A 15,920-nucleotide genomic window follows, 5' to 3' on the forward strand; every position below is an offset into this window, starting at 1 on the left:
AAACTGGGGTTCAATACCGTCTGATCAGGTGATTCTGAGAGATATATTGATGCACCCAGGCTGGAGTGACCTGAGGCTTTGTCCTATTGTGAGCCACACAGTCACATGTCCCGATTGCCAACGTAGTACTAGTACGTGTTCGGTCCCCTCGTGGGATGTCAAACCATTTATGAAAGCTACAACTCTTGACTCGTACCCGTAGGTATAAAAGATAATCTAAGTATATCAATTGCACTTTTTGGTCAAAACCGGTGCCTAAGCAGATCTTGCCCCACTGTACCCTACTGTACGAGGGGGATAGACTATGTCTATTCTAGACGAGAGGTATTTAAGTGGACCCTTGCTCAACATTGTGCGCCACCTCTCAACTGGAGATCAAACTGGCTGTTTTTGGCTTCAGAGAAGTGAATTGAGGTTTTAGATTATCACCTATACGGTATATCAAACCAAGTCACCACGTATCGAAAGGTATATAGGTGTGCTTGGGCAAGGGTGGCTAGATAAAAATGCATTGCACGTAGTAAGCTTAGAGTCTAGAAATCTTCCCAATAGGTCACGACTCGAACTTATCGTGGGTGTTCCTGGGTTGTTTATTGATTGGAACCTGTTGATTGATGAATGTATGTGAGTGCTGTGAATGATGAGATCAGGGTGTATGATTGTCCTCAAGGATCAAAAATGTCATTTTTGAAAATTAAAATGGGTGCACCGACCCAATAAAGAATCCATTCTTTTACAGTCCGTCCCGATCCAACAATCATGGTGGGCCAAACCATTTAAATGGAAATCAAATTTGCAAAAAAAGACAAATAGTTTACAGAAAGAATATTTTTCAAAAAAGATTATTTTCCAAAAAGAAGTTTTCCTTAGAAGAAATATTTTCCAGAAAAAATATTTTCCAAGAAATATTTTTCATAAGAATAAGATTTTCCAAAAGAAAATAAAAAATTGATCTTTTACATGGACTATTGGAAGAGTACTAAAATACCCTTTTGTGTCAAACCAGGATGCTAGTCGCAGGCGATAACCCAATCAATCAGTTAGTCAAAACAACCGTCATAGGAATGCACCCAGTAGAGAAGATCAATTTTGGGAGATTCATGTTGAGGAGTGCCCTCTACTTCCACGAATTTGAGATAGACTGGAACCTCTTACATGCTATGGCTAAGCGATGGAACCCCTACCTTCACATATTCCACATTGGGCGTATGCATTTGTGCCCCACTCACGAGGATTATTGCAGCATCATGGGGATATCCACTTCAGGACCTCTAGTCAGGCCCTCGTTGAAGACCGGGTATTTTGGTGACCTCGCCACAGGACTAAACATTTCCAAGGAAGAAGCCAAGGCCTTAGTTCATAACGGAAGACTGGACTTAGTCCCTTTACTAGGTCCGTATCGCTCCCGCAGTCACCCTATCAATGTAAAACCCAAAACCTGGCGAGCCACTAGAGATTATCGATTATGCCTAGGAATCCTAGCCCAATACATACTGACTTCTAATAGTAATGGCCAAACTATCCCTGAGTCTTCCATAGATATAGCCTCTCAACTCTCAAAGAAAATCAACCCGGTACCTCTCATCCTAGTTGAAACTTTCTCAAGTTTAGATGCCATAAAAAATGGTGAGCGGGAAAGCTTCAAAGGAAGCCCCCACTTACTCTATATGTGGCTTTGTGATCGTCTCAAAATCGTAGATGTTCCCTCAAACCTCGAATATGGGCCAGAACATTTTTCCAAGAGAAACTTGTTAGTGCGTCACAACTCGATCAAAGCTTGGAGCAAATGGTTAGACTCTCGCCTTGCCCGTCATATCGGTTTAAGGTGCCCATGGTGGATGACTGATCCCCCGGTTCTAGGAACCAAAGGATCCTACTATGTCCGTCTGATCGGTTTAGAAGAAACATCTTTTTACCATCCTAATTTGATCCCAGAACAGTACGACGTACCCTTAGAGTTATCTTTACCTCAACCCAAAGCTTTCTTTCCCCCCGAGCCTTTGATTGAAAAGTTAATACACCTCATTGAGAAAGCTTGGAACAAGCGCACCTTAGGGTATCCAAACGGACCAGCAGAATTCAAAGAACCAGTTGTTAGAGCTAAGAGGGTCAAGCCTGACAGTAATCCTGATGACCGTCAAGATAAAGCCAAGCGTCCATGTAAAAATAGCTCAAGTCAAATTTGTTGAAAGATGTTTTTAATGAGAACACTATTTGTCAATCATTTTCAATAAAGCTATTTTTCTTTCAAATAAATATTGATTTCTTCTTCGAATGTTCATTATGTGAATGGATTAATTAATGGATTAGTGCACAAACCTCAATGAAATGATTCTTTAAAATGTTATCAAGAGGGTAATACTGAAATTGACTAAATTTACCTTTGATGGGGTCATATAGGATTATCATTGCGCCTAAACTCAAGCGTCCGTCTCCTAGTTGGAGTCGTAAGTCCGGTCGGTTAGAACGAGCTACAGCACCAAGTCAACAAGCAGAGATGGCTTCAGAATCTGAACTTAGAGAGATCCGTAAGATCTTGGCAGCATTTGCTAATGACATCAACAATATAAAGGGCAAAGTGGAAGTGTTAGAACAGACTTCGGAATCAACGGGCAATCCCCTAAATGATCCAAAAGGAAAGAAGGTAGAAGAGAGACATCCACATGAAGTCTTTGAACTCGACGGAGATGAAGAATATGTTGATGAGAACCCAATGTTAGCGAACAGAATGTCTCAGTTAGAATCAGCTATGAAGAGTATAAAGGGTATCGATGAAATTGCAGCAGGCATTGAAGCTTTGAACCGCATCCCCAGAATCCATTTGCCAGAGAAGTTGTTGAATGCCGGAAATGGATAAGTTTAGTGGTATAGGGTGTGCAAAAAACACATTAAGGTGTATGTTACTAACATGCGCACTATGGGACTTAGCGATGAACATATGACATTGTTGTTTCAGAGAACCTTATCAAGATTAGCACTACGCTGGCTAATGTCTCAAGATCCAGTTACTGTGGGCACCTGGGAGAGTATGTCAAAGGCTTTCTGGCATCAGTACAAGTATAGTACCGAGATTGAGACTTCAAGAAGGGATTTGGAAGCAACTAAGCAGAGGAATGGGGAGACATTTACTGATTTCATTGGTCGTTGGAGGGCCAAGGCTGCCCAAATGTGGGACAGACCTTCGGAAAAGGAACAAGTAGTGATCATCTTAAAGAACCTCTCACAAGGATATGCTCAGCACTTAGTAGCCCAATATCTCCCTACCTTCGAGTCTTTGTTACAAACCGGAAGTCAACTTGAAGACACTTTTGCCTCTAGGATCCTTTCTAACTCTTCGGATAACAAGCTTAAGAAACCCTATATTTCTAAACCTAGTACCAACCATGTCTACATAGCCAATACATCATTTACCCCAGCTCAACCCCCAGTCCGAACTAATAACCAGGCTCACCCAAGTCAACTTCGAACCCCGCGTCAATTTACCAATCTAGGGATGAGTCTCACTGTAGCTTTTCACAAATTGGTGAAAAAAGGGCTTCTTACCCCTATCCAACCCCGACCTCTATCTAATCCCTTGCCAGCTGGACACAATTCTAACTTATTCTACGAGTTCCATCAAAACCCTGGCCATCACACGGATTGATGTATTACCCTACGTCATGCCATTCAAAACCTGATTGACAACAAGAAAGTCACAATCCCTAGCCCACCGAATGTCACCACTAATCCATTACCTACCTATCAACCTCCACCAACCCTGAACATGGTTTCTCACACACCATTGCCATTCGATCCTATCTCTCTCATCCATCCAATTCAAGTCAAACTGCCTAGTTACCCCCTTGCCGGGACAGCCTTCACTGATGAGGTTTTCACCACAAACTACGAACCATTCGATTTAACCTCAGATGATACGTATTGTTTATCCCCGCCTCGATACAGTAGCCCCACATTCACCAGTTACCTGTTGGCCCAGATGAACTTAAAAAGCCCTGTACCTTTAACGGATGAAGATTCATACTTGTTGACTGAAGATGATGAGTCTTTCTCCCTCTCTTGTGATGAAGTTAGACATATGACTCGAGGGGGAAGAGTCTTTAAGCCACAAGAACTCTGTGTTGATAATCCTGCAACCCTGGCAAGAAGAGAAAGAGAAGATCCTATTAAAGAAAACATTGAAGAAGATGACTCCGTGATCAAGCAATTCAAGAAATCAGGAGCCAATATCTCAGTTTGGGGTTTACTTATGGCTTCCACTGCCCATAGGGAGGCTGTTCTCAAAGCATTAAATACAGCCCAAGTCTCCTTTGATACTTCTCCAGATCAGCTGGCCAACATAGTAGGGGCAATTTATGTGGAGAACATCTTATCCTTCTCAGACTCCGATCTCCCAAAGGAAGGAGCAAGTCACACTAAACCATTGCACATCACAGTTGACTGTAACGGGATGAGGGTACCTCTAGTATTGATCGATAATGGGAGTGCATTGAATGTTTGCCCTTTGAAGACCGCCACTTGCCTTGGGTTTAAAACTGATGATCTCAAGCCCACTAATCAAGGGGTTAGGTCCTATGATAACACTAAAAGGGATGTACTGGGAATTCTGCACCTTCGATTGTCCACGGGCATAGCTGAATTTCTGGTAGAATTTCAGGTCATAGACATCCAGTCCTCCTTTAATCTGTTATTAGGAAGACCATGGCTACACCAAATCAAAGCCATACCTTCCACGCTACACCAGAAGGTCAAGTTTATCAGAGATGAGCTAGTGATCACTCTCCATGGAGATGCTGAAATCATAGGGATCATAAATAGCACTGAAACTAAGGATGAACCGCTGCTTGAGATTCAGCCCGAACAACAGGGAGTAGAGCTCAGTGGGTTCGAGTTTGAGAAAATATGCTCAGTCCAATGGGATAAAGCCATGAAAGAATATTTTCCAATGGAAAATACTTCTAACTGCAATATGGCCAATATATTCAAGAAAATGAGATTTTTTCTTGGTATGGGCTTAGGCCGCAAACAACAAGGTATTAAAGAGGCACCAATGATTAGAGAGGCCATTGGAACATTCGGGCTAGGATATAAGCCTACTAATGAAGATTGGGCCCAATACTGGAAGACAAAGCGAGACAAGGCAATTGCGAAAAGGCAAAAACGCACCACGGATCTCATCAAAATGAAACCTTATCGTAAGACCCTTAATGGCTATTTTGTGAAGGAAGGAGAAGATTTTCGTTACTGTGGGTTCCCCGAGCCATTCATTAACCACATCACAGGTACTCGTCTGCCGGGGTTTGAGATCTTCTTTGGTATGGATTAGCCTGAAGAGGAAGCAAGCATAGAAGCTGAAGAAAAGAAAATTGAAGACTGGCAGTTCAATCTAGACTCCCTCAACATCGACCAGCTATTCATTAAAGATCACGGTATCTTAGTGTTGTCAGTTGAGAAAAGGATCCCAAATCCTCAGTCTGTAATCAAACCCGCTGTGGGTCTTTATCAAATTACCATGTAATCAGTCCTGTGTTGCATGTCAAGGCGGGGTCTGTCGGTCCCATTAGTCCTGTTCAGTGACATGCCAGTCAGTCCTTTATTTCTGTTGAGTCAAATAAGTTAGTTGTTTCTGCTGAGTCTACTTTTTCTAGTGAGCCTATTTTTCCTGCTGAGTCAAGTGAGTCTGTCAAGTTGGCAATGAGTCCTGTTACCCCATCTTCTTTTAATGAAATGAAAGAAATTCTTGATTACCCCGAGCGCAGTAATAATTCAACTAATAATCTGACTTCGGAGGGAGAATCTTCTGATGAAGAACCTCCCCCTGAAATTATCAAATTACTGGAACAAGAAAATGAACGTCGGGCTCAACCTCCAATGGAGGAAGTAGAGGTTATCAATCTCGGAACAAAAGAAAATCCTCAAGAGATTCGGATTGGGATCACATTATCCCCTGATGAACGCAAAGGATAGTAGACTTTCTCAGAAAGTTCAAAGACGTGTTCGCGTGTGGTCTTACGAGGATATGCCGGGATATAAGCACAGACATTGTTCAACATCGGATTCCGTTATATCCAGATGCTCGACCATTAAATAGAAACTTCGACGTATGAAGTCGGAATGGACTCTGAAAATTAAAGAAGAAGTTACGAAGCAGATTAACGCCGGATTCTTGGAAGTAGTGGAATACCCAGAGTGGATTGCCAATGTCGTCCTTGTGCCGAAAAAAGATGGAAAAGTTAGGATGTGTGTAAACTTTAGAGACCTAAACAAAGCAAGCCCAAAGGATAGTTTTCCTTTACCACACAGACGTTCTAGTAGACAGTACAGCAGGGCACGCTTTATTGTCCTTCATGGATGGTTTTTCGGGGTACAATCAGATAAAAATGGATCCTCGGGATATGCAAAAGACGTCGTTCATCACACAGTGGAGAACCTTTTGCTACAAGGTTATGCCTTTTGGTTTGAAGAATGCCGGAGCCACCTATCAAAGAGCAGTCACGACTCTATTACATGACATGATACACAAGGAAGTCGAAGTCTATGTAGAAAATATGATAGTCAAGTCAAAAGAATGACTGGGGCATGTTGTTGCTTTAGAAAAATTTCTCACGAGGATTCAAAAGTATAAACTCCGCCTCAGCCCGCAGAAATGTGTGTTTGGAGTAACTTCTGGAAAATTGTTGGAATTTGTGGTCAGTCAAAGAGGGATCGAAGTAGACCCTGTGAAGATTAAAGCCATCCAAGAGATGCCACCGCCGAAAACTGAAAAGAAAATTCGAGGTTTTTTAGGCAGAATCCAGTATGTCAGTAGATTCATCGCTCAACTCACCAACGTCTGCGAACCTATTTTCAAGTTCCTCAAGAAGAATGAACCAACAGTTTGGAATGAGCAATGTCAAAAGGCCTTCAACCAAGTCAAAGAGTATCTCTTGAACCCACCTATTTTGGTTCCACCCACACCGGGTGAACCACTTCTTCTTTATCTGTCAGTCACAGAAGAAGCTATGGGATGCATGCTGGCACAGTATGACAAAGATACTCGAAAAGAAAGGGCTATCTACTACATCAGTAAGAAGATGTTAGAGTATGAACGAAAGTATTCAGCCTGGAAAAAACTTGCTTGGCACTAGTATGGGCTGCTCAGAGACTCCGACACTATATGCTATCTCACTCAATTATCTTGTTATCTCGGATGGATCCTCTCAAGTATCTTTTCGAGAAACCGACATTAATAGGGAGAACTGCACGATGGTTATTGTTGTTATCAGAGTTTGACATCACGCATGTTACACAGAAATCTATCAAGGGGAGAGCTGTAGCAGAATACTTGGCAGATCACCCAGTAGCAGAAGGATTAAGGCCTATTGATCAGTTCCTAGATGAGAACATCTTGCATGTTGAAGAAGAGCCTCAAAACCAAACATGGCAATTGTATTTTGATGGAGCCGCCAATCAGAATGGGTATGGAATAGGGGCAGTCCTATTTTCTCCAGAAGGATGCCACATTCCGATCGCTATTAAGTTAGCCTTCTCTAACACCAATAACACAGCCGAATATGAAGCATGCATCGCTGGACTTGAAGCTGCTTTGAATCTGGGCATTACAAAAATTGAAGATTTTAGGGATTCAGCCTTGGTCATACACCAGTCATTGGAAGAATGGAAGACTAGGGACGAAAAGCTGAAGCCTTATCATGAATATTTGTTAAACCTAGTGAGTAAGTTTGAAGCTATTATGTTCCAACATGTGTCAAGGGAAGATAATAGATTTGCTGACTTGTTAGCCACTCTATCTTCAATGATCCATTTACCCCCTGGCATGGAATTGAGGCCGATCACTGTTGAAGTCCATGACAAACCTGCATATTGTTGTCAGATCAATATTGCTACTCGACTACCCGATGGAAAGCCGTGGTACACAGATATTAAAAAGGTGTTGGAAAAATAAGAATTTCCAGAAGAAGCATCGAGGAAGGAACGACAAATCCTTTTAAGATTAGCATCTCAATTCATCCTGTGCGCAGGAAGTTTGTACAAAAGGTCTTATGATGGGATTCATTTGTCGTGCGTCGATGAAGATCAAGCTGAACAGATAATGGTTGAACTACATTCAGGAGAATGCGGCCCTCACATGAGTGGGAAAATGTTAGCTAAGAAAATTATGAGACAAGGGTACTACTGGCCTACGATGGAAACAGATTGTCATCACATGGTCAAGACTTGCCACAAATGCCAAATACATGCAAATCTCATACATGTGTCACCTTCTTGATTAGTTGGTCTGACTTCACCATGGCCATTCTCAGTTTGGGGAATCGACATTATTGGTAAAATATCACCTAAAGCATCAAACGGGCATGAATACATTTTAGTTGCTATCGATTATTTTACTAAGTGGGTCGAAGCTGCCTCTTATGTTGTTCTCACTGCGTCTCGAGTTGCGAAGTTTATCCAAACAAACATCATCAGCCGGTACGAGGTACCTTCAGAATTGATTTCTGATAACGGGTCACATTTCAAAGCTGAGGTTATTACTTTGTGTTCAAAGTTCAAAATCTCACACCACAAATCATCTCCTTATCGCCCTCAGACTAATGGAGCAGTCGAAGCAGCTAATAAGAATCTTAAGACTATCATTAGGAAAATGTGTCAATCACATCGAGATTGGTCTGAAAAACTGTCATTTGCACTATGGGCATATCGAACTTCAATTCGATCCTCTACTGGAGCTACTCCCTACTCCTTAGTGTATGGCATGGAAGCAGTCTTGCCAGTTGAAATGGAAATTCCATCTCTGAGGGTCTTGTTGGAAAGTCAGTTGTCAGAAACAGATTGGGTTCGCCAGCGGTATGAAGAATTGAATTTGATTGAAGAAAAATGACTAAGAGCTTTGTATCACGTGCAACTTTATCAAAGAAGAGTTGCCCGTGCATTTGATAAAAAGATCAAGGTTCGTCATTTACAAGTCGGGGATTTAGTACTCAAAGAGAATCGGGCACCTATCTTTGACCTTAGAGGGAAGTTCAAACCAAATTGGGGAGGTCCGTACATCATCAAGGAGATATTACCAGGAAAAACCGTCAGGCTTCAAGATCATGATGGAATCGAGTTACCAGAACCAACTAACCTCGACCAAATCAAACGGTACTACATTTAAGGAGGCCATTTTTGGCCGAATCAATTTTCCTATTACCTAGTTCTTTATTCTCCTTTCTCAACCCCTTTTGCAGTCTATTCAAAAAGAGAAAAATTGTGCCTTTTATTTCTTAGCCTGATTACCTAACCCAGGGGAGGGAAAAATTCGAACTACGTTTTGGTCTGATCCCAAAAAGTTGGGGTGCGTAGGCAACCTGAGAAGTTACTTCAGGCCCGACCACATCAAAATAAAAAAATAGATTCCCCGACGAAGAAAAAAATCTAAAAAGAAAAAAGAATGGGAAAGAAAATTCAAGAAAAAGTTTAAATGAAATGCCACACAAGGGGCATTTGGGTTTTTGAGCCTCAAAATCCCTTTCATTTTATGCCTAGTCCCAAGCCTACGTATAAAAGTCCTCCTAAGTACCGTGTGAAAAAGTCAAGGAGGGTAGCGAAGCATGATCAGACAGTAATTCTAGAACTTCAGAGGAGAAGAAAAAGAAAAAAAAAATGATGAAGCCTGCTAAGTTGAAAAACCCAAAAAGAGCGACTTAGGCAAAAATTAAGGCAAGCTCGCAAAGTTGAAAATCTGAAAGGACAACTTTGGCAACAATCAGAGCCAAGAAAAAAGAAAAAGTTCGCTAGATCGAAAACCTGAAAAGACGATCTAGGCAAAAGTTAGAGCAAGCTCGATAGATTGAAAACCTGAAAAGGCGATCTAGGCAAAAGTTAGAGCAATACAAAAAAAAAAAAACAGAAGAAAATCCCAAGCTGAGAGCAGTTCGAGCTGAAACATCAGAAATCCGAATAATCAAGTTCAATACTCAGCTTAAACTAGGCATAGATTCAGAAGCCACAAGTATCTTGTCTACGATCGATCTGAAAATTCTTACTTCCCCAAGTGAACCAATGGAGAGAATGGTGAATTCTATGATGAGTCTCAAAAGGAAATATTTTGTTCTCTTGGGCCTGACTCAAAATCTTTAATAAAATTAATCAAAATTAAAAGTTGGATCTTTATTTCGCTTGTGGTAATCAAATATTTCAAACCTTCATACAAGGGGCATTTTTTCTTTTTCCTCTAGATATGTAATTTCCCCCCTTATACTAGGGGCATTTTTTAATGATGTGTTCAATTATTTTCAATGCCATTGTCAAACTAGGGACATTTTGTTTTTGAGCAATGTTAATCCTAAAAAAAATAATGAGAACTTCAAATTTAAGGTTACCCTCTTGATAGCAGTTTTTCAAAAAAACTCTTGAGATTCAAACTCAGGTTTTAAATTCATAAAACTTCTGGATAAATTCTTGAGGTTCAAACAGAAGTACTTCGGATCTCACATTTGACTGTGCCCAGAGATCAACTAATATGGTATTTTTTCATTCCTAGATCCGATCATTCTTGGATTCGATCTTTTCTCTTCCAGATTCAGTATCTTCCAGATTTATTCAATTCACTCTGATCAGTCTTTTCCAAATTCATTCATTATTTCCCAAAAGTCATTCATTCCTTCGCCAATTTTGCTCAGATGCTGCCAAGGGTTATCTTGGATTTTACTCAGTTGTCGCCAAGGGTTATCTTGGATTTTGCTCAGATGCCGCCAAGGGTTATCTTGGATTTTGCTCAGATACCACCAAGGGTCATCTTGGATTTTGCTCAGTTTCCGCCAAGGGTTATCTTGGATTTTGCTCAGTTGCCGCCAAGGGTTTTGCTCAGATGCCGTCAAGGGTTATCTTGGATTTTACTCAGATACCGCCAAGGGTCATCTTGGATTTTGCTCAGTTGCCGCCAAGGGTTATCTTGGATTGTGCTCAGTTTCCGCCAAGGGTTATCTTGGATTTTGCTCAGATGCCGCCAAGGGTTATCTTAGATTTTGCTCAGTTTCCGCCAAGGGTTATCTTGGATTTTGCTCAGTTGCCGCCAAGGGTTATCTTGGATTTTTCTCAGTTGCCGCCAAGGGTTTTCTTGGAATTATGCTCAGATGCCGCCAAGGGTTTTCTTGAAATTATGCTCAGATACCACCGAGGGTTTTTTCGGAACTATGCTCAGTTACCACCGAGGGTATTCTCGGAATTATGCTCAGATACCGCCAAGGGTTTTCTTGGAATTATGCTCAGTTTATATTTACTTCATGCTCAGATTTGACTCATTTTCAACTCAAACTCTTTGAAATCTATCTCAGATTTTGAGTCCACACACTTGCACAGTTGTTACATCAGTCAAGGAGAATTTTTTAAAAATTCAAGGATCTGACACTGCCAATGAGAGCTCGCGCTCAAGGACCTGACATTTTTCTAGTTCGGGGAGAGTTTTACGCTCAATGATCCGAATACCCCAACGAATTGTTAAATCAGGCTGCAAAATGAACTGTCACTAGCTTTGGCATTCGGATATCGCACTATCTACCAAAATAGATTTGCTATCTAGTTTGCTTCAACCCTCTACCAAAGAGGGACATCTGTAGACACCCCATTTTTGCATCTGCCTGATTAATCAAGTCGTCAACCCGATCGCAAAGGTTCCCAATGATGGATGTTTATTCGAATGCTTCATTTTGTTACCAGATATGTTTCAGAAATCCGGATGAGGTATCTCGAACTGACAAAATTTAGAAACCATGCTACACTAGGTAAATACGACCCCAGAAACATAGAAATCATCATCTTGCAAACCAAAAGAAGCTTCACGATAAAAATCACTAAAAATGACCAAATTATCAAAATACCCCTAACATCAAAACAACCCTAGAGCCTACATTACGCTTAGGAAAACCCATTCAAACATATAAAATAACAAATCGAAACCAAATAAATCATTTTACCAATTTTCACAAAATTTGACAAAATTACGAAAATACCCCTCATAAAATTCATGATCATTTCACACAAAAATTTTCAGAAATGATAAAAATAAACTTTTTCATTGAATTCCTTACGAGAAACTGATCCCAAAACATCCTGGAACATTGAAAAACGACTTAAAACGTAAAAAATCCTCTCCGAGGGTAAAACGGTAATTTCACAATTTTAATAATTAAAAATTTTGAAATTAATAAATAAATCATTAATAATGTAAAGTGAAATATTAATAAAATTAATTATAAAATTTAAACCAAAAAATTGATCAATCAGGCTTTCAAGAAAAATTGTTGATGGTTCGCAAGATATTTCTTTAAGGACCCCTCCATTTGGGGGTCCAAAGAATCAAAGATATAATAGAGGGGGATTCTCCAAAAATTTAAAGTCAATCAAGCAAGACTAAAGTCAAGATATTAAAGTCAATTAAATAAGACTAAGGTCAAAACCCTAAATCAAAACCCTAATCTAAACTAATCAAGTCAATCTCATAAGACTAAGGTCAAAACCCTAAATCAAAACCCTAATCTAAATTAATCAAGTCCATCTCATAAGACTAAAGTCAAAACCCTAAAACCCTAAAGTCTAAGTCAAAACCCTAATTGAAACCATAAAAGAAACCCTAATCAAACCCTAATGCTTCTAAAAACTTTATAAATAGGAGCTTCCACACCCTATTTTAGTATCAAAGAAAAAACCCTAGAAAAAGTAGGTGAAGAAGCCTCCACAACCTCCCCAAAACCCTAATTTTAGAGCCCCAACTCCTTCCCTAACACCTTTGCTCCGATTTTATCCTAAAAAACACCCAAAAACCTCTAAAAAACATCCCAAAAATCCACAACAAATTCGAAGCACCCAGATCCAAGAAGGAGATACCTTACCTCGGAGATCAGAAATCAGATCCAGAGATAGAACGAAGTGAGGAATACGGTACAAGGAGCCGTTTTCACCAGATCTGAGGGAATATCACTTTTGCAGATCGAAGGTAAGATTTTTCATTATTTTTTAATCTAGGTTTGTCATTAGCGATGTAGATTTATTTGGGATAAGTAGAGACCGGCAATGGTCGGGCGGGGTTAGTGCCTAACACCTTCCAACCCCGTAACATGATCCCCAGATTTAGATTTTCTATAGTAGATTAGTTCATTATTCGTTTTAGAGTCAGTTTGGTTCCTAGACCATAATAACTAGGTGGCGACTCCCAAACCTCAAGGGTCAAAAGCGGATCCGCGCACCCCGCGGATCAAGGGCGCTTTCAATCGATCTCTCACTTTCTATTGATTTCTCTCTCTTGATCTCTCAAACATGTGAGGGTTCAATTTCAACATATCTGATATGATCTCAGCCTCCCAAAAATTTGAGAAATAGACTTCCTTTAACAGAAAATGTATGTTTTTCTGAATATTTTGTTGATTTTTCTCTCCAATCAATGCCTAAACCCTAGATTTTTCTATTATAGGGTTTAAACTCTTAGTCTCGCTTTGTGATTTTTTTATTATTTCTTTTTATCTGTGAGCTTGATCTCTCAGTCTCTCTCTCTCTATAATCATAATTTCTCTAGTGTTCATTCAAATTTTCGTTCGACTTCAAAGCAAAATCCCAATTTCTATAATTTTAATTCAATTTTTGGTTTAGTTTCAAACCAAAACCCTAATTTTTCATTTTTATAGCTAAGATTTTAATCAAAAAAATTGATACTTTTGATTATAGTGTAGCAATTGAACATAAACCTTAGATTTCATTATCTAGGCTTTTAATATTTTTTCTAAGATTTTTTTAGTAATCAAGCTTGATTATAGAATGCATTATTGGGATCCGTACTTGTCCTCTTTAAATGCTTGCTCAAATTTACTGTTATTTTGCTAAGTTGGCATTGATTGAAGATTGTCGCATGGGTTCAAACTTAAGACAGAAGAATCTCAATTAATACTTTTGTCCCTGTTCTGATATTTGTTATATGTTTCTTCAGGTTGCTATGTTTAGATATGGATTTTATTTTCATAGGCATCAAACAACTTCCCATTAGATTAGCTACAAAACTTGTTTATCCCATATTAACGGAACAATGTTGGATCATTATGCATTAAAACATTGAGACCATATGTTTCATTACTAGTTTTTCTAAGAATCTTCTTAAGTTTGATGCTTTTAGATGATTTGTTTATTTGGAAATTCTTGGCTTTAAATTATATTACTGCTTTCTTTTTTCATATGTTTATCCCTAAATAGTCTCCAAATTTCCTTGTAATTGGCGAATATATTTATTTTCATTGTTATGAATTGCTTAGTTAGATATGTATCATAGAGAATCTTCTAGAACTAGATCATTCGTGGATGTTGGAGATAGTGTTTGTAGTGCAGGTATAATATTATGTATTAAATCATTTTGAATATCATGTATTATCGTTAATGACATGTGCATCTAGATAATTTATCATTGACACTTTTTTGTTATGTTTTTATCTTTTTAGCTTCTACATGCACAAGACGGAGAGGCCCTACACGAGGTGTAGGTAATTTTGGCCAGAAGATAGGCCAAATGATGCTATTAGATTGAAATAAATATGATCAGATGATAGGGAAAAATACTAGTCATTTTTCACAATTATTAGAGACTATTGTTAAGCACTCTGGCCCTGTCCCTTTGCAATGCAAGAAATGGGCTGACATTCGAAAGCACTCAAAAGACTCACTATAACAAGAGTCCAGGTAAATATAAATTAATGTATTTATTATTTTTCTAATAATATCATTTTTTACCTATTTCTTAAATTGTATACTTTTGTAGAATAAGGCCAAAATTAATGATTCAAAAAAGAAGTGGGTGATGCAACGTATGTCGGCAAGATACAAAAATTGGAGGAATGGTTTAAAAAATGATTACCAAAAATATAAGACAGATGAGGAGAGATTGCTACATATTCCTATTGGTGTCTCAATGACTACTTGGACTTGGTTTGTCCATTAGTGGAGTTCTCCTAAGGCTCAGGTATAAATTATTACAAATTTCTTAATTAATCATTTTTTAAGAATGATATGTTTGTAATGTTATTAAATTTGTATAGGTTATCTCAAAAGGAATAACAAGAATAAGAAAAATCAAGTAATTAAACATACGGGGGGAGGGGGGGGACAAAGAGTTGTGCACAGTACTGATCAGAGATGGTGCGTATATGTTTATAGGTTAATTCAATTATATCATGTTCTTTCAATATTTAAGTGACCTATGACATATACTAATTTATTTTTTTCATGTAATTATAGGCCAAAGGTAAAAAAGATGGTAGTTTACCTACCCGGGCTGAAGTTTCCAAGAAAATTCATATTAGGAAAAATGGGTCTTATAGTGATCCTAAATCGATCAAGCTTATTATACATAAGAAGTCAATTATAAGATAAATTATTTATTGTAAGATAATTACTAATGTAATTTTTATACAGAATAATATAATAAAAAAAACATAAAGATAGTGACGGATCTAATTCTACACCCATAAGCGAGAAGATATTTACTGAGAAAATGGGACTAAAGCGGTATGGTAGAGTACATACATATGGCCTAGGCCCGATCCCGAGTTTAGTCCTTACATCTGCTTCCAACTCATCTCGTAGTAGTACTTATGTCGAGATGCAGTCCTAGTTGAATGAGATGCAAAACACACAATTGGAACGTGATCGACAACATGAGAAGATGATTGCTGAGTTGCAAAACACGTAAGTGAAACGCGATCAACAACATGAGAGAGGACTGCTAAGGATATGCAGATGTAGATGCAAAGAGAGATCCATAGCTAGGCGCAGAGCTAAGTCCAAGAGCATATAGCCCTATATTTCTCTACCATGTTTCCTAATGCTCTAAAAGCACCTTCGATCCGTTGGTTGCTGATCCATTTTCTAGGGTTAGGGAGTCGCCACCTAGTTTTACGGTCTCGGAA

This window comes from Akebia trifoliata, chromosome 3 (genome assembly GCF_017979445.1).
Source record: "Akebia trifoliata isolate Shusen 1 chromosome 3, ASM1797944v1, whole genome shotgun sequence".
Taxonomy (NCBI): Eukaryota; Viridiplantae; Streptophyta; class Magnoliopsida; order Ranunculales; family Lardizabalaceae; genus Akebia; species Akebia trifoliata.